General features: G+C 37.5%; 1 long non-coding RNA gene across 1 annotated transcript in view; it reads right to left on the bottom strand.

Annotated features, from left to right (window-relative positions):
• Positions 1-24,598, bottom strand: part of LOC105470418 (uncharacterized) — a 122,535-nt gene extending 97,937 nt beyond the window's left edge. Inside the window, exons 1-2 of the long non-coding RNA XR_011620365.1 lie at positions 23,800-24,598; positions 4,623-4,753 (exon numbers count right to left, since the gene is read on the bottom strand). This is a non-coding gene — a long non-coding RNA (uncharacterized lncRNA). The remainder of the gene's footprint in view (positions 1-4,622; positions 4,754-23,799) is intronic.
• Between the last annotated feature and the right edge of the window lie 1,076 nt (positions 24,599-25,674).

The raw sequence follows: 25,674 nt of genomic DNA, 5'->3' as shown, positions 1-25,674 counted from the left end.
TCAACATAGTATTTGAAGTTCTGGCCAGGGCAATCAAGCAAGAAGAAATAAAATGTATTCAGATAGGAAGGGAGGAAGTCAAATTGTCTCTGTTTGCAGATGACATGACTGTATATTTAGAAAACCCCATTGTCTCAGCCCAAAATCTCCTTAAGCTGATAAGCAACTTCAGCAAAGTCTCAGGATACAAAATCAATGTGCAAAAATCACAAGCATTCCTATACATCAATAATACACAAAGAGCCAAATCATGAGTAAACTCCCATTCACAATTGCTACAAAGAGAATAAAATATCCAGAAATAGAACTAACAAGGAATTTGAAGGACCTTTTCAAGGAGTACTACAAACCACTGCTCAAAGAATTAGGAGGGGACACAAACAATTGGAAAAACATTCCATGATCAAGGATAGGAAGAATCAATAGCATAAAAATGGCCATAGAGCCCAAAGTAATTTATAGATTCAACGCTATTCCCATCAAACTACCATTGACTTTCTTCACAGAATTAGTAAAAACTACTTTAAATTCCATATGGAAGCAAAAAAGAGCCTGTATAGCCAAGACAATCCTAAGCAAAAAGAACAAAGCTGGAGGAATCACGCTACCTGACTTCAAACTATACCACAAGTCTACAGTAACCAAAACAGCATGGTACTGGTACCAAAACATACATAGACCAATGGAACAGAACAGAGGCCTCAGAAATAACACTACATATCTACAACCATCTGATCTTCCAGAAACCTGACAAAAATAAGCAATGGGGAAAGGATTCCCTATTAAATAAATGGTGTTGGGAAAACTGGCTAGCCATATGCAGAAAACTGAAACTAGAACCCTTCCTTACACCTTATACAAAAATTAACTCAACATGGATTAAAGACTCAAATGTAAAACCTAAAACCATAAAAACCCTCGAAGAAAACCTAGGCAATACTATTCAGGACACAGGCATGGGCAAAGACTTCATGACTAAAACGCCAAAAGCAATGGCAACAAAAGCCAAAATTGACAAATGGGATCTAATTAAACTAAAGAGCTTCTGCACAGCAATAGAAACTATCATCAGAGTGAACAGGCAACCTACAGAATGGGAGAAAATTTTTGCAATCTATCCATCTGACAAAGGGATAATATCCAGAATCTACAAGGAACTTAAACAAATTTACAAGAAAAAAAAATCAAAAAGTGGGTGAAGGATATGAACAGACACTTCTCAAAAGAAGACATATATGTGGCCAAAACACATATGAAAAAAAGCTCATCACCACTGTTCATTAGAGCAATGCAAATCGAAACCACAATGAGATACCCTATGGTAAAAATGAAAAATAAAAAAAAATGAAACTTAGCTAAATAAATACGCCAATGCCAAGTGGAAGCAAAAGACTCAAACCTTGTCTGGCAAAGCAATTACTGGAAGGTGTGTAATATTGTGGAGTAACAAATAGGGTAAGCAAAGAAAGTCACATGGAGTTCTCATGTGACTTTGAGGTCAGGTTGACCTTGGAGAAATCGACTAGCTTCTTTGAATTTCATAATGTGTTTCTTAATAATAACATTTATGGAGTGTCTCAGGCCTAACAGGGAATGTTTTCATATCTATTTTCTCTTTTATTCATATCTATCATGCCATGGAATGGGGACGAAGAGAAGGAAGAAGAGAAGGAACATTCAGCTTATTATCTAAGTCAAATTCTAAGTGCTAAAGTATATTTACTTCTTTTTTCAACAACCCTATGAGGTACCTACCAGTATGAAGCCCATTTTATAGAAGAGACATTGAAGTCAAAGGGTTATATAGTATGCATGATGACACTGTCAGTAAGTTTTGAAGACAGAATTCAAACTGGGTCAGCCTAGTTTTGAATTTTAAAACCAGATCTGTAATTATTGCTACTTTCACAGGACAATAATAAAAATATGATGATGACAAAAAAGCACTACAAAACAATTATGCAGAGATTGAATTATATTTCCTGAGACTCGAAACTGCTTTCCTCTTGTAAGCAAGGCAATGTTGAGAACTAGGTGAATTGATGTCAGTGAATCCATATAGCAAGTGGTATCGAAGAACCATGCACCTTCCTAAAGTGCTTCACATTACTCAGAACACTGGGGGAAGTCACTTCCAAGACAAGAGAGAATGTGGGCATTATGATTATTATTCTTATTATTCAGTTGAGTAAACTGAATTCACACAAGTGTAAAGAATGGAGTACACAAGTGTAACATAGTTCAACCTTGTTGATACCAAAGTACAGTGTAATGTTCCATGAACATCTTTTAAACCAACTTCAATCCAGAATTATTCTCCCATTACAGGAGCGGGAGGATTCCACTTGTGGGGTTTATTAGGATGCTTCCAAAATACTCTGGTTTTCTTTCTCATCACCTAGTAGGAATGTCCTTCCCGATCCCTTGAAGTTAGGTATGGCCATGTGACTTATTTTAGCCAATGAAATAAGAGTGTGACATGTGTCATTTCTAAACTGAAGCTTTAAGCACCAGGGTGATTCTCCAGCTGTCCATTTTCTCTCCGATGTGGGTAACAGCAATGTTTCACAGGAGGGTGCTATGTAAGCTCACGACTGCAAGTAAGGAGACACAGAATAGTATCCTCCGCTGACTGACTTTTGATGTCTAGTGTGTATGAGAAATTCATCTTTTGCTGTGTTAAGTCACTGAGACTTGGAGACTGTTCCAAATTTCAATCAAGGGACTGTTCCCATCCTTACTGATATACAAGCTTATCTCTGTATTTGTCAGAGGTCAATGAAAGAACCAAAAATGACCATACATATTCTTTTAGCAGCAACATTATTAACGAAGTGGACTAGGTGCTACAGAATGACTGGAAAGCTTGAAGGAGAAAGGTTTAGGTCAGAGGATGGCAAACTGTAGCCTGAAGATCAAACACATAACTGCTATCTGTTTTTGTAAATAAAGTTTTATTGGGACATAGCCATGTCTATTTGTTTATGTATTTTCCATGGCTATTTTTAAACTATCACAGAGTTCAGTAATTGCAACAGAGACTGAATGGCCCACAAAGCCTAAAATATTTACTATCTGACATTTAAATAAAAAAGTTTTTCTATTGCTGATTTAGGGTAAGCTTCCTGGAATGGCTTTTAACAGCATTCAGAACCAACAAACTTAGGAAGTTACTACCTCTAAGGCTACAACTGGAGGTTGCCAGAAGAAAGAAGGCAATTTTACCTCCAACATATATCTATCCCTCAACAGAGGCTGGAGAACAGACACTGGACAGCTGCTGCATAAAAACTGCACATTGGGCCGGGCGCGGTGGCTCAAGCCTGTAATCCCAGCACTTTGGGAGGCCGAGACGGGCGGATCACGAGGTCAGGAGATCGAGACCATCCTGGCTAACACGGTGAAACCCCGTCTCTACTAAAAAATACAAAAAACTAGCAGGGCGAGGTGGCGGGCGCCTGTAGTCCCAGCTACTCGGGAGGCTGAGGCAGGAGAATGGTCTAAACCCGGGAGGCGGAGCTTGCAGTGAGCTGAGATCCGGCCACTGCACCCCAGCCTGGGCGACAGAGCAAGACTCTGTCTCAAAAAAAAAAAACAAAAAACAAAAACAAAAAAAAAAAACTGCACATTGGCCGGGCACCATGGCTTGCGCCTGTAATCCCAGCATTTTGGGAGTCCGAGGCAGGCGGATCACGAGGTCAGGAGATCGAGAGCATCCCGGCGAACACGGTGAAATCCTGTCTCTACTAAAAATACAAAAAAATTAGCCGGGTGAGGTGGCGGGCGCCTGTAGTCCCAACTACTCGGGAGGCTGAGGCATGAGAATGGCCTGAACCCGGAAGGTGGAGCTTGTAGTGAGCCGAGATGGAGCCACTGCACTCCAGCTTGGGCGACTGTTGGGCGACTGTATGAAAAAGATGCAAAAAGACAGCCTCTGCCTCATTTTTGTCTCAAAAATCTTATGCAAGTGAACCTAATTGGTATAATCTAGTTCTCATTCAGAATTTTAGCTTTTGGGCCTGCAAAAAAAAAAAAAAAAAAAAAAAAAAAAAAAAAAGCATAAAGTTCTTAGCTCTCCAACTTTTTATCTAAAAGTACAATGAAAGGGGAATTGAATTAACCAACTCAGAGTATTTGGCTTACAGTTACTGTTTTACTGTCCTCAGATTTCCGGGATAGTCCATCCTCTTTATGATTTCACATAAACCCTTGCAATACACACTTTCTTATTTAGACTAATATGAGTGCATTCCTTGCAAATCATTAGAGAAGAACTTGAAATTGAGCTATCAAAAATATGTGTCCTGGCTCAATTTTATAAAAAGACACATAGATGTACACATTACATCTTCATTTATGTATCAGTCACAGCAGAGTTACCAAATGACAATAAGTGGTTAATAAATGTACATTACTAAATTGTCAAAAACCTTCCCAGTCCATCCATTTCCCTCTACATCAAATAAAATTATTTTCATTTCAGTTTCAAGAATAATCATATTCTGGTCCTATTCTATTTAACCATGTACCCATCGGCTCTTAAGTCAGTTTCCCTGTCTCTGCTCAGAATGATCTGGCTACATACTGTCCCCTAAATCCATGTTAACACCTACCTCACCTACCTCTGTGCCTTCCCGATGTTATTCTCCCTTTCTCCTTTCCCTTTCATCCACCATATCAAAGTTGTTTAGAGCCACCTTCTCAAATCAGCTGTGTTCATTCGTTGTCTCAATTCCACCCTGATTATCAACTCCTGCAGTCCAGGGGACAGCAAAATTATGGACGCCATCAATTTAGTGAACATTTGATCCTCATATTACTTGCCCCCTCAGCCACATTTGAAGCTATTGATTGCTCCTTTCATGTTAAAATTCTCTCGGTCCTTAGTTTCTGTGACAACACCCTTGCCCAGTGTTTGTGACAACATCCTTCTTCCCCTCTATACTGGCAGCTTGTTATCTTCCAACCAGGAGCTAGATCAGATCTTTCTTCAATCATCTGACCTAGACTCTTCACGCTCTGTATTCTCTTCCTAGGTAAGTTTGTACAAACCCACAGAATCAATTACTATCCTCACACTGATGATTGATTTTGGTTTATGTTCTAGTATGAAGAAGATAATTCTCTCATTCCTTTTGTTTCTTTTCTTATAGATTCCCATTATAGAGAAACCCAACCCTTTCTTGTGTGTTCCCAAGAGAGAAGAAATTATGTGTCAAATACTAATTTTGAGAATAATAAACTAAAATTGCTTGGATCATCACTTTCTACTTTCTCTTTAGAAATCAGACACAAAGAGCATATATTCTGTTTCCTTCCTCCATTTGCAAGTTTCCAGGCATGGGTCCACTCACGTGTGATACAGCACTGCCTGTGACAGAAAAGGTAGGTCTGTCTATTTGTGGGGCTCACTAGTAATAAACAGAGTGCCTGCAGTCAAAAGCCACATTCATCAGTATCATTCTTAGCAATAATAAAATCATTTTACCTCTCCATCTTCTCTCTTGATTTATGTCTCATTAAATTAGAATTGAATAGAGAAAGTGGCACTCTATAATGGGCCCACATACAACAACTCTGAAAGAATTGAGTCCCATTTTCAGAGCAACCACTTCACTCATTTCAGAAATTTTTATTGAACATTTACTATGTCCAGACACTGTACTATGTACTGAGAATACATAGCAGGTATTCCCAATGAACAAAACATCTAGTTTTGCTTCCTTATTCATTTATTTGTTTGGTCAACAATTACATATTGAGCATCTGCTCCACGTGCTTGATATGCATCGCTTAAAGTAAACAGACAGAAAATGAGATACATGCCCTTGTGGAACTTTATTTTACTAGGGGAAGATGTGCAATAAATATAATAAATAAACAAATTATACAATATGTTAGAAAGTATTACATACTATAAAAAAGGAAAAAAAACAGTACAGAAGGGTAGGGAATAAGGAGAGTTGTTACAGTATTATGATTTGTAACAGGTTACTCAAGGTAAGTCTTCTTAGGTAGTTGAGCAAAAAAGTGGAAAAACATGAGCAGTTAGCTTTGTAAACATCTGGGGAAACTATTTAGACAGAAAGAACAGCCAGTGCAAAGGCCCTTAGGCAAGATCATGATTGGTGTGCCTATAAGGGAACAGTAAGGAAGACTGTGTGGCAGGAGTAGAAAGAACCAAGGGAAGAAATATAGGAGATGAGGGTAGACACAAACCCTGGGGCCAGAGCATGTAGTGTCTTGCAGGCCATTGTCAGGACTTTGATATTTAATGGAGTCACTCTGGCTCCTGTATTAAGAAGAATGACTCACTGGAAATAAGGATAGAATCCCAGACACCAGTTAGGTGACTTTTGCTGAAAGTATAGTGGCTTAGACCAGGCTGGTAGCAGCAGAGGTGGAGGAATATAGTCAGAGTGTAGATATAGTTTGAAGGTAAAGCAAGCAAAATTTTCTAAACAATTGGATCTGAGATATTAGAAAAAGAGAAAAGCCATCGATAAAACCAAAGCTGCTTTTGCTTTTGTCTTTTAATTTTTAGTGTCCCATTTTACTTTCTGTTTTAGCTTTTTCATTATACCACTTTGCATTAATTATTGTTTTACTTGTTTCTTTAGGAATTATAAGATGTAGCACTTTGGGAGGCCGAGGCAACTCAAAAGTCACATTCATCAGTATCAGTCTTAGCAGTAATAAAAGCACTTTACTTCTCCATCTTCTCTCTTGATTTATGTCTCATTAAATTTGAAATTGAATAGAGAAAGTGGCACTCTATAATGGGCCCACATACAACAACTCTGAAAGAATTGAGTCAATTTTCAGAGCAACCACTTCACTCACTTCAGAAATTTGAGGGTGAATCACAAGGTCAGGAGTTCAAGATCAACCTGGCCAAGATGGTGAAATCTGCCTCTACTAAAAATACATAAATTCGCTGGGCATGGTGGCGTGTGCCTGTAGTCCCAGCTATTTGGAAGGCTGAGGCAGGAGAATAGCTTGAACCCTGGAGGTGAAGGTTGCAGTGAGCTGAGATCACGCCACTGCACTCCAGCCTAGGCAACACAGCAAGACTCCATCTCAAAAAATAAATAAAAATTACTGTCCTGCCACTTTACATGAAATGGAACGATTTTTCCACAGTATAATTCCAATTCCCATCCTATGTGCTACTGGTGTCACATATTTTACTTGTATCTGCATTGTAAATAACACAAGAAAATATTTTTATTTTTGTGTTAAATTGTTATCTATTTTTTAAATGTCAAGAATAAAAACATGAGTAGTTGCTTATGTTTGCCCATATATGTATCATTTCTCAAACTCTTCATTTCTGTCTGTAGATCTGAATTTCCATCTTATATTATTTTCATTCCACCTGAAGAGCTTCCTTTAGTATTTCTTGTAACACTAGTCTGCTGGCAGCAAATTTTGCCAGCTTTCCTTTATCTAAAATTGTCTTTATCTCATGCCCATTTGAAAAGATGTTTTCATGGAATTGAGGCTCTGAGATGACAATATTTTTTCTTCTAGCTTTTTAAAGCTCTTTCTATCATTGTTCTTCTGTATGTAAAGTCTTTTTTTCCTCTGGCTATTTTTGTGATTTTTCTCTTTCACTTTAGTTTTCAGCAGTTTGTATGACTGTGATGTGCATCACTGTGGCTGTTTTTGTATGTTCCCTGCTTGCGGTTTGCTGAGTTTCTTGCATCTGTAGGTTAATTTAGAAAAGTTTGGCCTATATTTCTTTTTAATATTTTTCAGTCTCGTTTTTTCTCTCCTGTTTCTGGAAGTCCAGTTGCATGTATATTATAGTTACTGATACTGTTCAATAGGTCGCTAAGGCTCTATTCCTTTTTTATTTCCTTTCTTTTGGTTCAATCATTTTTTTCTCTCTTCTATGTCATATTGTGATCTCCTAAAAGTTCTTACGGAAAATGTGTCCATATATATATATGTGTGTGTGTGTGTGTGTGTATATATATATATATGTGTGTGTATGTGTATATATATATATATATCACTCTTAACAATCTATCCCAATGGTCAGATGTACCCTAGTTTTCATGGTGGTAGAAGAAAGACTTCTAAGAAAAGCGACTAGATATTTGTATAGCTGCTTTTGGAAGAAGATAATTATCTTTCTCTGCCAACAGTGAACGAAATAAAAGTCTAGCATGAACATTTGGCAAATATGTGAAACCTTGTTGCCATGGACTTGGAGGATGCTTCATATAGCAAATTGAAAGACATTTCTGTGTTGGGTATTCTGTTCAAAGTGTGGCTCATTTAGTCATACCACAGCATTCAATGATATTTTACTTATTTCGCCAAGGTTTAAAGCAAATAGGCATTAATTTGTAGTTTATTATTATAGTTACAAAAAAACTCAAAATATTTCCAGTGGACACATTGTGATAAATAAAACAACTAACATTCATTAAAAAGAAAAATATTTACTTCCTACCCTCAACCACCTCCTTTCACTTTCCCAAATTGCTTATGAAGGGAGTTTTTGTTGCTGCTCGTTGCAGTGATCTAGGCTTGCTGCCTAATTTTCTTTTCTATTTCTCACTTGACTCAATCACAGTGCCCAAATAGGTGCTTAAAAACAAAACCAAAGTCCCAGTGTTTTGGGTACATCAGAGTGGATATGTGCTCTAAATGAGAGAGTGCTTCTCTGAACATTATTTATCAAAAAGGCCCTGAAGATGTCATCTTGGATTTTATCTGCTTTAAGCAAGTGTTCATCTGTTGCTAAATTCACAAGACAGAATTACAGAGACTAAGGATATACAGAGGGTTAGAAAAAAAACAGTGAAAAATATTCTCTGAAGTGAATATGGGAATCAGGCTGCTAATTCATCATTGAATAATTATTGCAAATCCAAAGTAGTAAATTGACAGGGTAGATGTTGGGGGAGACCTACTGAACTATTTGCCACTAAGGGAAGAAAAGAAGACATAAAGGTCATAGTTCTTGGCTTTAATATTCTCAGGATCTACTAAAGTAGACAAGACATATGCAAACCCACCCAAGGAAGAGAGACAAAGAAAACTATGTAAAAAATCAAGAATAGAAAAAAAAAAAAGCTGAAAAAAAAAAGATCAAATTCTAGAATGATTTGTTTTGGAATTTTTGTATTATAATATTAATAAAGTTAAATAAAACTAGAACCCCAGAGCAATAATACATGCTGTGGGTTAAACTGTAAGGCATAGGGATTTAAGGGAAGAAATTCATTCATTTATTAGTTTTCTCAATAAATATTGCATTGAGTATTTATTACACATCTACTATGGTTAAAAAGCAGTGCAAGATAATTGTTCTTGATACTCATGGAGCTTATTATGGTCTGCTGGGTATGAATTGATATTGGCTAATTAACCGTAATATAAAGAATGTAAGCTCCACTTTCTCCCTTGATTCTAGGACAAAAATCTCTAGTTTTTTCTCCCACCTCTCTGATCACTAATTTTCAGTCTCCTTTCCTAGTTTCTCCTCTCACCCTGGGCTTCTAAAGGCGAAGTGCAAAGACTCCATGCTTGGGCCTCTTTTCTCTTTTAAAAAATCTATGGTTGGTTCCTCGGTTGAGTTGAGTTCCCTCAAAATTCACATGTTGAACTCCTAACCCCATCTATCTCAGAATGTGACTTTATTTGAAAACAAGGTTGGTGCAGATGTAATCCGTTAAAATTAGGCTATACTGGAATAGAGTGGACCCCTAATCCAATATAAATGGTATCCTTTTAAAAGGGGAAATTCAGACACAGACACCCACACAAGGAGAGCACCATGTGAACCTGAAGACAGAGATTAGGGTGATGCATCTATAAGCCAAAGAACTCCAAAGATTGTCAGCAAACACCAGAAGCTGGGAGAGAGGTATAAAACAGATACTTGATTCTCCCTCATAGCCTTCAAAGAACCCATCCCTCTGACACCTTAATCTCCAGCTTCGAGCCTCCAGAGCTGTGAGACAATAAATTTCTGTTGTTTGAGCCACCCAGGTTGTGGTAGTTTGTTATGACCTCCCTGTCAAACTAATACAGTCCCCAAGTAATCACATTTTGCCTCAGTTTTAAATTACATATCTATGCCAGAATCTCTCACATTTACATCTTTTATAAGAATATCCTTTCATTTTCCAGATTCATATATGCAACCACCTACTGACATTTCCACTTAGATGTCTTAAAAATATCGCCAATTCAACGTGTCCAAAATTGAACTCTTGATCTCTTACCGTAAAACTTGTTCACCTATAGCCTTCCCTGTCTTATTAAATGACAGTTCTATTCTCTTGGTTTTCAGGTCAAAATCCTTGGTGGGTTTAATTCCTGGTTCCTTTATTTTTCTTATATTCTATATTCAGTCTTCCAGGAAATCCTGTTGACTTCACCTTCCAAATACATCCAAAACATATTATTTTGCCCATGACTTCTACTCTATTACTCAGATCTGAGCTAGCATCTCTCTCCCCCGGATTCCTGCAATAGCCATCTAACCTCCTGCCTTTACTCTTAACCCCCTTAATCCATTCAACACAGCAACTAAAATGATCCTTTTAAATATAAGTTGCCTTGTGTTGATCCTCTGCTGAAAGCTTACAATAGTTCCCCCTTTCCTTCAGTGGAAATGTCAAAGCATTCACAATGGCCTGTGATGGTGGTTTAACACACAGACCTTTTCTCCTCTGTCACATTCTCTTCAACCACACTGATTAAACAACTTCAGACTTTTATCAAGTGTTTTGAGTCAAATTTAATTGTATCAATTGAATTGTCATTTCTGAGAACCTCAGTTTCTTCACTTGTAAATGAAGAGGTTTAAATTATCCATAAGGATTCTTTCAGCTCTAACACTTACAATTTTTCACTAACAAGAGATTTCACTCCCCTATGTATTATGGTGACACTGTGTTGAAGGGTTGAAGGAGTCCAAATGAAGCTACTGTTTTGTAATTATAGAGTTGATCTAATCACCAAAGACAGAGCACTAGGTAATCTAATCCCCAAAGTGAATTTTATTCAGTTTAGCTGACTACATTCAAACAAATTAGATAATTTGATAATCTCAGCCACTATGTAAGAAACTAGTAATCTTTAGACAAGCTGCATGTTCTGAATGGACTGGTCCACATTTTACATGAATCAAGAGGACATATACACATGTAAGAATACCTACATGTGAGATATACATATATGTGTGTGTGTGTGTGTGTGTGTATCACTATGATATTGTAAAGTATACCTAGCATGCTGCGGTATAAATACATCACTATAATATTTATAAAGTATCTCAATATTGCCAGATCACATATAGTAATATATTATCATGAGATAATTGCGCCTTATCTCATGACTTCTACTAACCTGCCACCTCCAAGACTGAACCTTGAGTATTATTGCCCCATGAAAAGTGAGGGCAGATATTTGGTTTAGTTATTGGTAAAATAATAAATAAGCTTGAAAATCAAGCATGGAAAAAGAGAATTTTTCTAACTTTCATAGTATATTTGGCCAAGCATGCTCAGACCATGGAGTTTCTATCAGGGACAAGACAAAAAAAAAAAAAAAAAAAAAAAAGCTAGGCCAAGGGATTTGCTGCCCTAAGGTAGAAGGAAAGAACCTTCTCCATACTTGACAATAGGATATGTTTTAGATAAGGTAAGGGACACACTGAAAGTAGATGCTGCTCACATAAGAGTCTGGAAAACACCATGGTGGAGAACAGTTCTATACCCACATAAGGCTATAGCAAGGTAAAGAGGGTCAGGCAACTTGATGGGCAAAGTGAGATACAGTTGGTACTCCTAAAGTAGCCTCTGTTTCTCTGTGGCATTTTGATACATCAAGAGAAGGTAGATTTCCTGTAAGGACAACTCTATTCTCACATTTAAGCTAATCATTTGTGTTTTGCTGGCACTTTCTGTTACCTGCATCAATTCAGAGACAAAATTCTCTGTGAAGCTCTCATGTGTTCACAAATCATCCACTCCTGTCCTTTCTCTCTGGCCCCCACACCAATGTTGATGGCTTTCTGAGACACTTGAGGGAAAGGGCCACTTTGGCTGGACACCAGCAAAGGGAATTCCAAGGGTGCTTTCTCCTGATGCTCCCAAAGTACCTAACCCCCAATATTTCAAAGCCTCTTTGTTGAGCTACGCATCAGCACTTCACCATCCTCATCCTACTCACAAATCTTAAATGACTAAGATGCCACTGTGTATGTGTCAAAGTCATGGTCAAAAGGCAGAAACTGAAGCAATCATAGTTGGTATTCATTCTGGAATGTGCTAAGAGTGTGCTGGGAAGACTAGGGTAATCATATCTGTCTGACCTTAATCCAGAAAGATAACAAGGAAAAGGTGAGTTATGAGCCAAAATTTTAAAGAAGATTGGAAGGGAAGAAGTTAGGGCATTCCAGCTAGTGGGAATAAAACAGTGCAAGTTGGAGGCCACTTATCTGAGATATACAAAAGAAGCACATTTGTTTTACTGGAGCAGAAACTGTGTCAGCAAGGAGACATGTAATAATTACAGAGTAAAAACTGATGGCAACTGTAGAGGAATCATTTGATATAACTGCCTTAAGGCCAAATCTCTCCACTCAAAAAAATAGTATTTCATACTTCAGAAGCAAAAATATAGCTAATATTACCTTTGAACTGAGATTATATATAGAAGCATATTCATTTTTTAATGTTTTTGCCCTGAAGTATTTTCTCCTTTGAGAGGCACTATTAGAACTATGGTGATAATGAAACCACTCAACAACTGTAGCCACATTTGCAATGATTCAGCGGTACTTAGCTGAGGTACCATGACATCAGAAAACACAACAAATGCTTTGGAGGGACAAGGAGTGTTGTCTATACTTAGCAACACTGTGCCTGCATATGTTATAGATGGAAAAGCCTCCTGGATAAGCACTGGATAATAAAGAATTTGATTCATCTTTGCTAAAAATTCTGAAAAAGAAGCTAAGTTTAACTTCCTGGCTATGGCAGCAAGTATTTAGGTCAGATGTATATGTGCATAGCATTTATGGTATATGTTCTGTGTATATGTAAGCACATTCATAAATACATATACACAAATATTTCTGGGAGGCAAACTCACTTTTATTTGAGAACTTATCTCAGACAGTAGCCACGTCATTGACTCTAGATCAATCAAGCAATATTTATTGAAAAATCTGTATATTATTTGTGCTACATGGGATGGAAGCTTGAAAAACTATCTCAGACCCTCAGAGAGCTTTTATCTGTCTTACCTTAGAGCAGCAAAGGCAGGAAGAGAAAGGATGGCGCTTGAAGCTGGCACATGTCCAGATAACTGTGCAGTCCAAGGTGCAGAGGGCTTGACAAAACCTTAGCATGCTGCAGGCAATAGTGAGCACTTTACCACCAAGAGGACATGAGCTTCCAACAGGTAAACACTTTTCGTCCTAAGAAATCCAACAGTTGTGAACGTTTATTCCAAGAACACAAGAAGACAAGGTCACATGAAACTTACCCCATCAGCCTGATAATCATGCTAGGATTCAGATTTATAGGCCATTCAGAAATCTCACAGACACCAATAAAATGTGTTCAGCATCTTCTACCTGGGACTCCCACAGAAGTTATACATTTCAAAATAAAAAAGGTCAACATGCTGTCATTCTTTATAGTGCACCCATTGTGTAGAATTTACCCCAAGTCACTTTGGAGACCCCTGAGCTTCCTCATGGGCACCCTTTGTACTTATCTCACGCTCCTGTCTCTAACCTAATTGTATCTGGCTATTGCACCAGAGTTACTTTCACTAAAAATCCACACTGTGAGCCCTACAGTAGCCTCCAAAAATAACAGTTTTCTTGCCACTTTCCCTTTCAAAGTTAGTTGCATACAAATAAGCACCATAGACTCTAGCAGCCTGCAATGGAAAGAACTATGAGCAGCAAGAGACTCATGGGTGACCTCCTCAGTCAAGAAAACCAAAGTGAACAGGTATCACCTATAATGAACCAAAGTAGAAGCAGAGTTTTAGGAAGTGAAATGACAAAGCACAGGTCATTAGCGGGGCACCAGAGCTGGGTCAGGTTGTAAGTGAATGATATCATGGTCAAAGTAGAGCTAAATCTTCATGAAAATAAAAAATTAAAAAAAAAAAAAGATGGTCTTAGCTGAAGAGCGTGATCATAAAAGCAAAAGATAAAGTTCGAAGAAGCCAAATGAAGACACAGCATAAACAGGTGTAAAGCTAAATGACAATATAGGCCATAAATCATGATACACGGTGCCGAGGCACGTGTATAGGCCATAAATCATGATACACGGTGCCGAGTGCTAGTGTTCCTCAGGCCTCCTCAGTCACTACCACTGCCATCACCCCAGGAGCCACCTTCAGAGCAAAGGAGAGGTTTGGACTCAGTCTTAAATGAATAGGCATCACCAGGAAGTGGGAGAGAGAGGTGCGAGGTGGGGGGAATCAATGTGACTACAGCATAGGGCGGGTGTAGGGAAGGAGCAAAGATAAACATTGTATAAAGAAACAAAAGATGAGTGCAGGCACACCACGAGAATGGATGTTAATAAAGTTTGTCTCTACTACATGAGGCCTAAATGAGAAACTGTCATTCTGTGCCCACATTTATTTGAATATCCAGAAAGAATATTCAGAAGAAATCTCATAAACACTTTACATTCTTCATACTGAAAAACAAAAAAAGGCAAGAGAGTCTGCAGATGTAGTCAGCATTAAGTCTGCCTTAATGAGGCATGGCATAATCTGTCAACTAACCCAGGAACTGAAGCCCATACTACCAGCCAGGCATATCAGGAGAGCACTGCATCAGACGTCTCAGTTCGTCAATCTAATAAATGAGTTCTCAAATGTCATTTTCCTTCTATATGCAGCAAATATTTTTCTATTATTTAGTTATACTGTTTTAACTGGATTAACTCTCAGTGTACCAGCATGGTCTTATCTGAGAGAGAGACTTAAGTCACTTAATGGAGAAAAAGAAAGTTGCATGAGGAAGGGAATCACAGTTCAGAGGGACATGTGGTATATGCTTGTCAGTACAGAAAATAAGCATGCTGACTTCATATTTTTAAATTAAGGATCATAAAATCAACTGGGGATATATGTTTTATTTCTTTAAGAGAAACATTATCCATGTTGAATATCCTTCAGCAAAATATGCATTTTAATTAAATGCTACAGACAGGGGCTATGCTCCTGGTCTCTTTGCCATATGTGACAACTATAAGAGAGTTATTAATATAATTTGAGAAAAGAGTACAAAATGATATATATCACTTATAAACCTGGGTAAAATAACTAGCCAGGCTACACCTTGGCAAATGGAACCTGCTCGTGTGCAGCAAAATTCTGAATGATAATGAATTCGGAATTTCATTTCAGAATTTCATTCTGAAATGATAATGAATTGGGTTATTAAAATATTTTGCTAGTTCAGAAGTGGTTAAGTCAATAAGATAATATTTATTGTTTCAACAGTAAAACAACGTGTTAACAGAAATTTTCCAAGTCCCAAAGTGTTTTATCAACTTCGAAAGTTTAATGTTAAATACGTTTTAAACCATTTTCCTTTGTAAGAATGTGAATCAAGTTTTTCCAGCCCTTGGTGACTTCTATACATGAGCTTGATATACACAGCACTTCCATATGCACAAGCCTTGAGTGTGTGTGATCTGTGTGAAATGTGGGCAGTGCCTTCAGAATCCACAGCTTGACTGCAGATTGCTGGCTTCTTACCCAGAGACCATGGTTACCTAATCACTCAATTTATGTGATCACTATAGACAGCCAAACTGAACAAAACCCACTTCAGGGATTGAATTATATGGTTTAGCTGCCTGCATTGATCAGATTTACTGTATTATTACAAAATAGTCATTTCAATTTGTGCTAGCTCCACATACCATGCGGTATATTCCCTTGTTCATAAAGAATTATAGAATTTTTGAGCCAGAAGGGGCCTGAGAGATTAATTCCTTATTTTACAGATGAAGAAACTGAAGAGTCAAATTTGTTCAATTCAATTGGCACAGTTAAATCAGGAGGAAAACACTTGCTGGAATCTGAATCATTTCAATTTGTTTGCTAGGACCAGCATCATAAAACAGCCTATCAGGCCCCTTGGCTAGAATGATTTTAGGTAAGTTTCCTAAACAGGATGGCATAAATGGGTGAAGATATTGATCCTTTAGACCCCAGTATGCCTGAGAGGACCTAAGGCAGACCGAACTCCCAGGCCAGTCACCCCAACCCTTGAGTAAACACGACTATTTATCCAGGTGTGCCAAATAAATACTATCATCTTGTTAGTGAAGTAATATGCAGGGATTGGAAAGAATGTTATCTTTAGTGCTTCAAGCAATTAAATCTAGCCTATCTGTATCTCAGACAGTTATAAAGTTATGGGCTCTTACTGTATTACTTGGACTGTATTACTCATATTACTTTGTAAGAAATTTCTTACTTACCAAAAAGGTCTTTCATTTATCAAATTATGCTAGCATAATATTGACTAGAAGCCTTACTGACAACATAAACGATCAATTAACACATATTTTATATATTATATGTATCATATACTGTATACTTAACAATAAAGTAAGCTAAAGAAAATGTTATTAAGAAAACTGTAAGGAAGAGAATATATATTTACTGTTTAGTAAGTGGAAGTAGATCATCATAAAGGTCTTCATCCTCATCATCTTCACATTGAGTAGGCTGAGGAGGAGAAGGCACAGGAGGGGCTGGTCTTGCTGTCTCACAGGTGGCAGAATCAGAGAAAATCTGTGTACAAATGGGCCAGCGCAGCTGAAACCTATGTTGTTCAAGGGTCAACTATATTTTTATGTATGTGGAAAAAATTTAAAAATTCAAGGGGATGTATTGATATGAACTTTTATGAGAAGTATTATATTTCATCTAAATAAAAAATATTACGTTTTATGTTAGGAATCCCCACCCAATTGTCATATATTTTGAGGGTACTAAACCAGATTCATTGGGTGAATAAATATTATCCTTCAGGGGAAGATATAATTATGAGTAAGGCACAGTGCACTGTGTTAGCCAGAATCGGCAAGTCTATGCTGTAATAAGAAATAAATAATAATAGCTCAGTGGCTTACTGCAACTCAATCAAGTTCAATGCAAGTCAAGTTTCCCTCCTCCATTTTATTGTTATACCATCTGGGACATATATCCTCCAAGATCATGACCGCAGGAGAAAATAAAAATGGGGGAGACATATCTACTCCTTAACGACTTGACTCAGAAATGATATACATTAATTCTGCTCACATTTCATTAGACAGGATTGATTACATCTTTCTACCCTGCCTGTCAGAGTTCTAGAAAATGTAGGAGATCACATAAATATTTGGTGACCACTGATAGCCTCCACTTTATTCACGCAGGAAAAAAATATATGTATACATATGCGAGTATATATATGTACATAAATAAACTTTTCTAGAAACTTTATTTTAAAATAAGATGTCATGCTTCTGTTTTTTCTTATATAGATGTTAATAAGCATAACATTTATTTATCCAATGGACCTCATTTAGTACCCTCAAAATATATGACAGTTGGGTGGGGATTCCTAGCATAAAACATGAAATCTTTTTCATTCAGATGAAATGTAATACTCCTAATAATAGTTTGCATCAATATATCCCCTTGAATTTTTAAGTTATGTTATCAGTAAGGCTTCTAGTCAACATTAAGCTATTAATCATTAAGATTTGGGGGTGTCAAAAGTTATGTGCAGATTTTGGACTATGCAGGGAGTCAGCACTCCTAACCCCCACCTTGACCAAGGTTCAACTCTAATAACAACCACTGTTTTAGTCAATCTGAGTGGCTATAACAATACAAAACACCACAAATTGGGTAGCTTAGAGACAACAGAAATTTATTTCTCACAATTCTGGAGGCTGGGAAGTCCAAGATCAAGTAAATTTGGGTGTGGTGAGGGCCCATTTCCTGGTTTGTAACTGATGCTTTCTAGCCATGTCCTCACATATCAGAAAGAACAAGGCAGCTCTCTGAGAATTCTTTCATAAGGGTATTATTCCCACTGATGAAGGCAGAGCCCCCATGAATTAATAACTTCCCAAATCGACCCAGCTTCTAATACCATCACCTTAGGCAATAGGATTTCAAAATATAAATTTGTGGGAAGTGGGGAGGTGGGCAGCGACAAACATGCAGACCATAGCCCTCATCTTATATGACTGTTGTAAGAATTAAGTGTTGTTGTTGTTTTTGAGACGGAGTTTTGCTTTTGTTGCCCAGGCAGGAGTGCAATGGCATGATTTTGGCTCACTGCAACCTCTGCTCCCCAGGTTCAAGCAATTCTCCTGCCTCAGCTTCCTGAGTAGCTGGGATTACAGGCATGAGCCACCACACCCCACCGTGCCCTGCTAATTTTGTATTTTTAGTAGAGATGGGGTTTCTCCACATTGGTCAGGCTGGTCTCGAACTCCTGACCTCAGGTGGTCTGCCCACCTTGGTCTCCCATAGGCTGAGCCACCATGCCCAGCCAAGAATTAAGTTTTAAAACAAGTTTAAAACACTTTGCACAATAACTATGGAAGAGCTAAATAAATGTTATCTTTGTCACCAGCAGTGTCATTGTTGTATTGTTGCTTGGTTTCATCTGACTCTCTGCAAGCCATATTTAGCCTTACTAAAAGAAGTTACATTTAAAAGTTTAAGCCATTGGCCCAACAACACAGAGCTTAAAGTACAAGAATTATAAGTGCAGGGTTGCCAATCTAAATTACCCTAACATCAAATTCAGTAATCTCTGTATTTTTTTAAAAGGAATGAGTAAAACAGTTCTATGTTTGGACCCCAAGTTTATCTGTAATTTCTGAACAGTCTTTTAGTTGTGTAAATTAGTGAGTTAACTAGGAGATACTCTGAACTCTTCCTGTTCTAAGATTTTAGCAGCATCCAATTATTTCATAATCATATAACTTATGGCACAAAAATTGAAATAACTTTTTAAAAGAAGAAACATAAATGTGATTTGGAAGTGGCACAATTCTTATGACATCTTTGCCTAAATTGATAACTGTAAAAGTCCCTCTCAATCCTCAAATTTGATGATTCTGCATTAACGAAGTGTATCAGAAACTGTTCTCTTTACTTGTTGAACTGTGTGTGTGTAACTCTCACACTTAATAGTAATATAAGCTTTTACTTAAGCTCATGTAATAAAAGATATTTCTCACTTTTTAGTGGGACATACCATCCAGGACTCAGACGCTGACAACTCTCTTGCATCTTTCCAGGCTTATTGGTTTCACTCTTTATCCTCTATATAACAAGTTAAACTTTAAAAATTATCTGAGTTTCCCCCTTGCAGTATAGATCAATGCTACTAGTGTAGCTCTTTCTAGTGTATTTTAACTAATAGTCTAATATCATTTTATACATTTGGAAACAAATTTAGCCCAATAAAAAGCTAGTGTTTCTCCTTTTCTTATTTTCTTCTTTATTTAAGAATGGTTTGCTGTGTCTTTAGAATCAGGATACTAGAACACAGAGCAACAATGTTCTCCTCACTATCTCCCACCCTTAAGACTCAGAATTGGCCAAGAGAGTTGTGTAAGTCAGGTTCTCCAGAGAAACAGAGCCAACAGGATATATATAGATATATAAGAGAAAATTTATTAAAATAATTGTTTTACATAGTTATAGAGACCAAATAGTACCACAGCATACTGTCTGTAAGCTGCAGAATCAGAAAAGCCAGTGGTAGAATTTAATTCAAGTTCAAAGTTCTAAGAACTAGGAGCTCCAATGTCCAAGGGCAGAAGAAGAAGGATATCCAAGGTCAAGAAGAGAGAAAAATAATTTGCTCTTACTTTGCCTTTCTGTGCTATCTGGGCCCTCCATGGATTGGCTAATGCCTATCCACATTGGTGAGAACAGATCTTTACTTAGTACTGATTCAAATGCTAATATTTTCCTGAAATACCATCATAAACACAGCCAGAAATAATGTAATAATGTTTCACCATCTATCTGGACATCCCATAGCCTAGTCTAATCAAGTTGGCACATAAAGTTAACAAACACAACATTAAAAGCAAGAACCAAATTAATTTTTAATAATGTTCCATATAAATAATCAATCTTAACAGTTATTTCCTCAGTTTTTGGTAATTTTTCAGTTTAGTCAGTCCAAACCATTGAATGTTCTATTTCTTCATAGGTTTTCTTAATACATATAAAGATTTTGGAGAATATGGAGGGACCAATTTGTATATTTGTTACTTCCCGTCTATCCTATGATACAAATAAAAATGCATACAGCAATCTAGTCTACTAAACCATTGTATCAGTGACTAAGATGAATATGTAGAAGGTAGGCATAATTCAAGCTGCAGATGATACCAAGAAGGGAAAGCTAGTTTTTATGACGAAAGGGAGAATCAGATTTAGAATGATTTCAACAGGTTGAAACAGCACAGAAACACCAACAGAAAGAAATGTGAGGGGTGTTCATTTATTTTTTTTTAATTCATCTAGCAAATATTTACAGAGCATACCTATATATTGTGTTATGTAGAGGATGAGTAGGGAAATACAAATAAGACATGCTTCCAACCTCAAAGAATGACAGTCATGAACCTGCACCATACCTCCTCGTTTTATAGTTAAAGAATATTAGAACTAGAAGCCTTAAGTGATTTATCCCAAATATCACAGCAAGCCAGTGAAAGAGCCCAGAGCAAGTTCAAGTAGAGAGAAATCCCCACTATCCACATAGCAGTTAAGCAATAGTTGCATACGTAAGAAGATATGGTACAAAAGAAGTACTTTAAAGGGTAATAACTAACAAGAAATGGTCTCCTCCATCTAACTTGCTTTTCTCCTTCATATCTTTGAAATGAGGTGTAATTTAGAGTGACTGTCTGCAACACAAGGGTAAGTGGCCAAGGCAATATTGGCACAAGATTGCTGGGATGGCATCCCTTGGAGAAAATTCCATGAAGACATCATGAACAGTAGGTATCCAGGTCTCCTCTTGCCCATTGTTTTTTTTTTTTCTGGGATTGTTTATGGAACCCTTGACTGTGGAATTTAAATGCATGATTATGGACGTGTAAGCCCATCCCTGGTATAATCAGGGCCAGGATACAATAGCACTGTAATAACAGAGAGTCCCAGGTCATTGGAAGAAACCAGGAAGCAATGATGCCTGTGATGGTCTTTTCTCATTCTCCATGTTGAGGTTCAAATAATGACCCTGTTATACTTTGCAACTAGATATCTCCAGGGCTATTCAAATTAATGGCCCTCCCTACTCTACTTTAAGTAAACCTGAATTCCTCTGGCAGTACTTATCAGCCATTTCTAACTGTCCTCCAGTGTCAACCACAGTGACGCTGTGACTAGCCACACAACTCTTATTGATTAAAATGATAGCTCATAATGCCTAGACATTGCTTCTTAGTTTGGGGAGAAGAGGAAGAATTGAGAGGAAAGGTTATCTTGACTGACCCTCTGAAAGCTAATCTCACATAAAAAGAGGTGATCTTTTGCAAAGCTCCATGGGAATTGCCTACAGCCCAGTGATTAAGGCAATCAATCACAGTCAACTGCAATGCTTGGCCCCCAGGTCCTTGAAAAAGTCAGGCAAGAGGCCCAACCTGAAACACAGCCAGGTGACAGTAAGGCTGTAGCCAATGTCCTGCCAGGTCATATAGTTTTGTACCGCAGATTCGAACACACTAAAGAAGTGCTTGTCCACTTTTAAATTATTCAGTTTAAAAGTCCATCACCTAAGAGACAAGAATCCCTCTCTTGGAGTCTGATGAACAAATCTGATAGATGACTGTGCACTGCCCTAGAAAGAACAGTTGTGGAAGGTGTGGAAGATGTGCCTGCAAATCTATTACTGATCCACTACCAACGCATGTTCCAGAACACTACACCAGTAGGCCTTGTGTGAGTGCTATTTTGCAATTCATCTTTTCTTGCACAACAGGCACATTACAATTTATTGTTAAAACAAGAACATTATTAAAGGTGAAAGAGAACATTATTACTATTTACATCTGAACAAGGAGATTGTCCCTGGAAATCCAGGACATATGGTCACCCTAGATACCTTGCCTTTCAGAGGAGGAAAATCAAGCAGTGAAATGCCTGGAATCCTGGAAATCATATAATATGAGTACACGAAGATATTCAGCATGAAGATAAGTCTGACTGAGGATGTGTGTGTGCGTGTGTGCACGCGCATTGGAGACCAAAAAAGGGCAGCTTACTCAAAGGGCAATCATTTGGCAAAGTGAAAAGGTTTCTTCCCTCCTGTGCCAAAAATCAGAATTGTAATCAGGAAGCACATTCAGGCTCCATGTAAGAAAGAGTTTTTTTTCAGAACTGCCCAACAACAGAAGAAGTTGCCTTGCCAGAGTGCTCTCCTCATACTTTGAATGCATTCCAGCTGAGGAAGAGTAGATACCTTTCATGGGTATAGTGAGATGTTTTCTGCAGTAACTGAGGAATTGTATACATAGTTCCTAAGACTCTTTGAAGATCATAACAAATAGCTATTATCATGAAAATATACGATAACTTGTTGGTTTTGTAATACCAAGAATCTCATGCGTTAGTAAATAGACTACATTTAAACCAAGGCAGACAGGGAAAATCTAATGCAGGAAAGAAAAATTAGAAATTTTCCTGAGTGAGATGGGTCACCCCAACAGGCCATGGAAGATAATAAAACTCCATGCCTGATATGCATGCATGAAGGAAAATCATAGCACTAGATCATTAACAAGGACATAATTAACTTGTATTACTTCAGCAATTTGAAAATTCAAAATTTCATTCAAAATTTATGGTTACTTATGTGGAATTAAAAGGTTTAAACACTAATTGAAAAATGATGAAATTTTATTAACTCTTCGATCCTTTGGCTAACTAGCATATTTCTTTATAATATTAATTCTTCTGAAATAGAGTTGAACTTTGGCTAAATTATGAAGGTGGTAAAATTTAGCTTTAAATAAACTTCACTTCCTCACTCTCCGATTTCTCCTCCTTGAGGCAACTCTTTCTTATGTATAACTTCCTAATGCTTATTGCCTCTCCTCTTTCCTGACTGTTTACTTTCAGGACAGGGTAGAATCAAATCTGGTTTCCTACTATTAAACTGACCAAAAAGGGTAATATGCTACCACCTACCAATGATTTTATATTTAAAAAGCATTTTTGAACCTTAATCCCAGTGTAATAAATTCTAATAATGGAATTCCAGAAATCAGTCTTATAAACAGTTATTTGGAAGAGAATTCTTGACTTCTGAATTTATGCCATGTAGGAAGCTACCATTCTTCAAACTTGTTAATCTTGTGCTATATTTATCTACCCTTGTAAGACCAAAGAAATATTTTGTTATGATCATCATCTTTTAATAAAAATAGTATCACTAATTTAAATTTCATGTGCTAAACACTGTACTAATTACACACATATATTATCTCATCCTGTAATCTTCACAACGATCATATAAATTACATGTTGTCACAGAGCTAAAGAAATTTTGGTGTAAAAAGATTGAGAAATTTTTATAAAACCATAGGAGCAAGTGATGTGACTGGAACTTACCACTAGGTCTATCAAATTTCCAAGCCTGGGCTTTCAACCTGGAGGTTCTATTCCACATTAGCATGCCAAAACTAACTCAACAAGTATTTCAAATGTGCATACTGAGAAAATGCAGAGAAATGAAAGACTGACCTTTCTTTGTAAGTTGTCCAGTGTCTTATATCTTGCTTTCTTCCATTGATGCCTATGCCTATGGCAAATTTAATCAGAATTCACCCAGACATTTCAGGAACAATTAGAAACTATTAAGCTCCTCTCAGACTTCAATATCCAACAACTCCCTCACATTTCTTTTTCAAAAATACATGAGTTTACTGTCTCATTCTTCTTTTGATTAAATTATTTTAGGTAAAAGTGAATTCTTCCTTCTGGAAATTGAAATTTATGATTTCCTTCTTTTCCCAGATTCCTTTTAAATAGAAGTCTGTGTGATTTAAAAGGAAAACAGAATCAATTATCTCCATATTAACCCAGAGGGGAAGATAGCAGAGATGGAAAAGGAAAGGAAAAACTGCTGTCTCTTTGTGTTTCCCTTGCCCCCACCAAACTGATCAATATCAAACATTTAATCAAATTGTATGGCTAACTGTGCAGAAAGTGGTCCTCCACTTTATTGCCTGTTAATGAGGAGAAATTGGGGAGATGGTTGCCGATTGGACAGCATGAAGTTAGTTCAAAGACAGCTGCCTATGGGAGAGCAAGGAGACTTCTTTGTCAGTCTCACAGTCAGTTTCAGGTCCACCTTATTGTAATATAAGATTCATCCTGAATGAGCATAATATTTTGTTTCCTTTTAGGCAAGTTACTGAGGGGCACACCCACTAAGTGTTCAAGGAGGAAAATTTGTGAGCATTATGGAGAGAAAAGCAGGCAAATCATTGGAACTCTGATTGATTCAATCAGGAGATGAGGGTTGAGGTGGGTGGGTGGGTATGCACAATGCTTGTTAAGAAAAGATGGCAACAGCTGGGCTGTGTATGACCCAGCCCTTCCCACAGTCTATCACGGCAATCTTAAATCCATTCAAAGGCAACAGTAAGAAGTCCCAGAGATGTCTTCACTTGATCCTGGCTTCTTTAAGAGACTGTGCCTGTCTGGGGAGATTTCTCTGAGACAGGCAAACATGTGTGAGAAGTCATGGAGGAGGCATTGACTACTATTCAGACTCTTAGTACCCTGGATTGGGTTTGCAATGTTGATGAAAGTAACTCACTAGAGAATGAGAAACTGTTTTCAGAAAATCTGGAGAAATTCTGTCAGCCCTGCTGCTTTGAAAAATTCCCCTATTCCTTATGTTGAAACAAAGTAAGAATTTAAGAGAAGTTACCTTGATGAGATGGCAGCAGATACCCCAGATTAAGGTGGACTCCTTTATAAAAATTGCCTTGATGAGAATCAAGACCAAGTCAGGCAAAGGACATAAACCTGGAGACCCCAACTAGAAACCAATGTGGTTCAAGGACCTCCAAAGCAGTAATTGATGGTGTTGGTTGTGATGACCTTCATGCTTCATACTGGTTTTTGATGGGATCAAAGACAGTGGAGGTTCATTTGGTTTAGCCACACAAAGCTGCTGCACCACTCAAAATGGAAAGTAAATATGACTTGCTTACTGGAGCCAAGTCATTGTCTCCCTATGTGACCCCTGTCCTCTCTCCTCTAATCCAAACTTAACCACATTAAAGAGAAAGCCAACTAGAGGTAGGGCCAAGATGTCCCTGTCCTCAAGGAGCAGACTATGTTGTCAATTCAGTGTTGTGGCTTTCACTGCTGAGTGTGTAATTGATATTCATGTTTCACATGCTTGGACTCTAAATATTTATCGGTACTGTGTCTTCCTAGAGACATGCTAGGGAAACACCTAAGTGGCTCTCCAATCCATCCCCCAGTTCCCTCCAAGGTATTCCAACAGAAACAGTATAGAATCCCAGGAGAAAAAAAAGAGAAATTGCCACTCTGTGATTAAAGACTTAAAAGCATCAAGGGTGGTAAAAAATGCAACTGCCT

The sequence above is a fragment of the Macaca nemestrina genome, chromosome 2, assembly GCF_043159975.1.
Source record: "Macaca nemestrina isolate mMacNem1 chromosome 2, mMacNem.hap1, whole genome shotgun sequence".
NCBI lineage: Eukaryota > Metazoa > Chordata > Mammalia > Primates > Cercopithecidae > Macaca > Macaca nemestrina.
The sequence above is the reverse complement of the archived record's forward strand: the minus strand, read 5'-3'. Positions and strand labels throughout refer to the sequence as shown.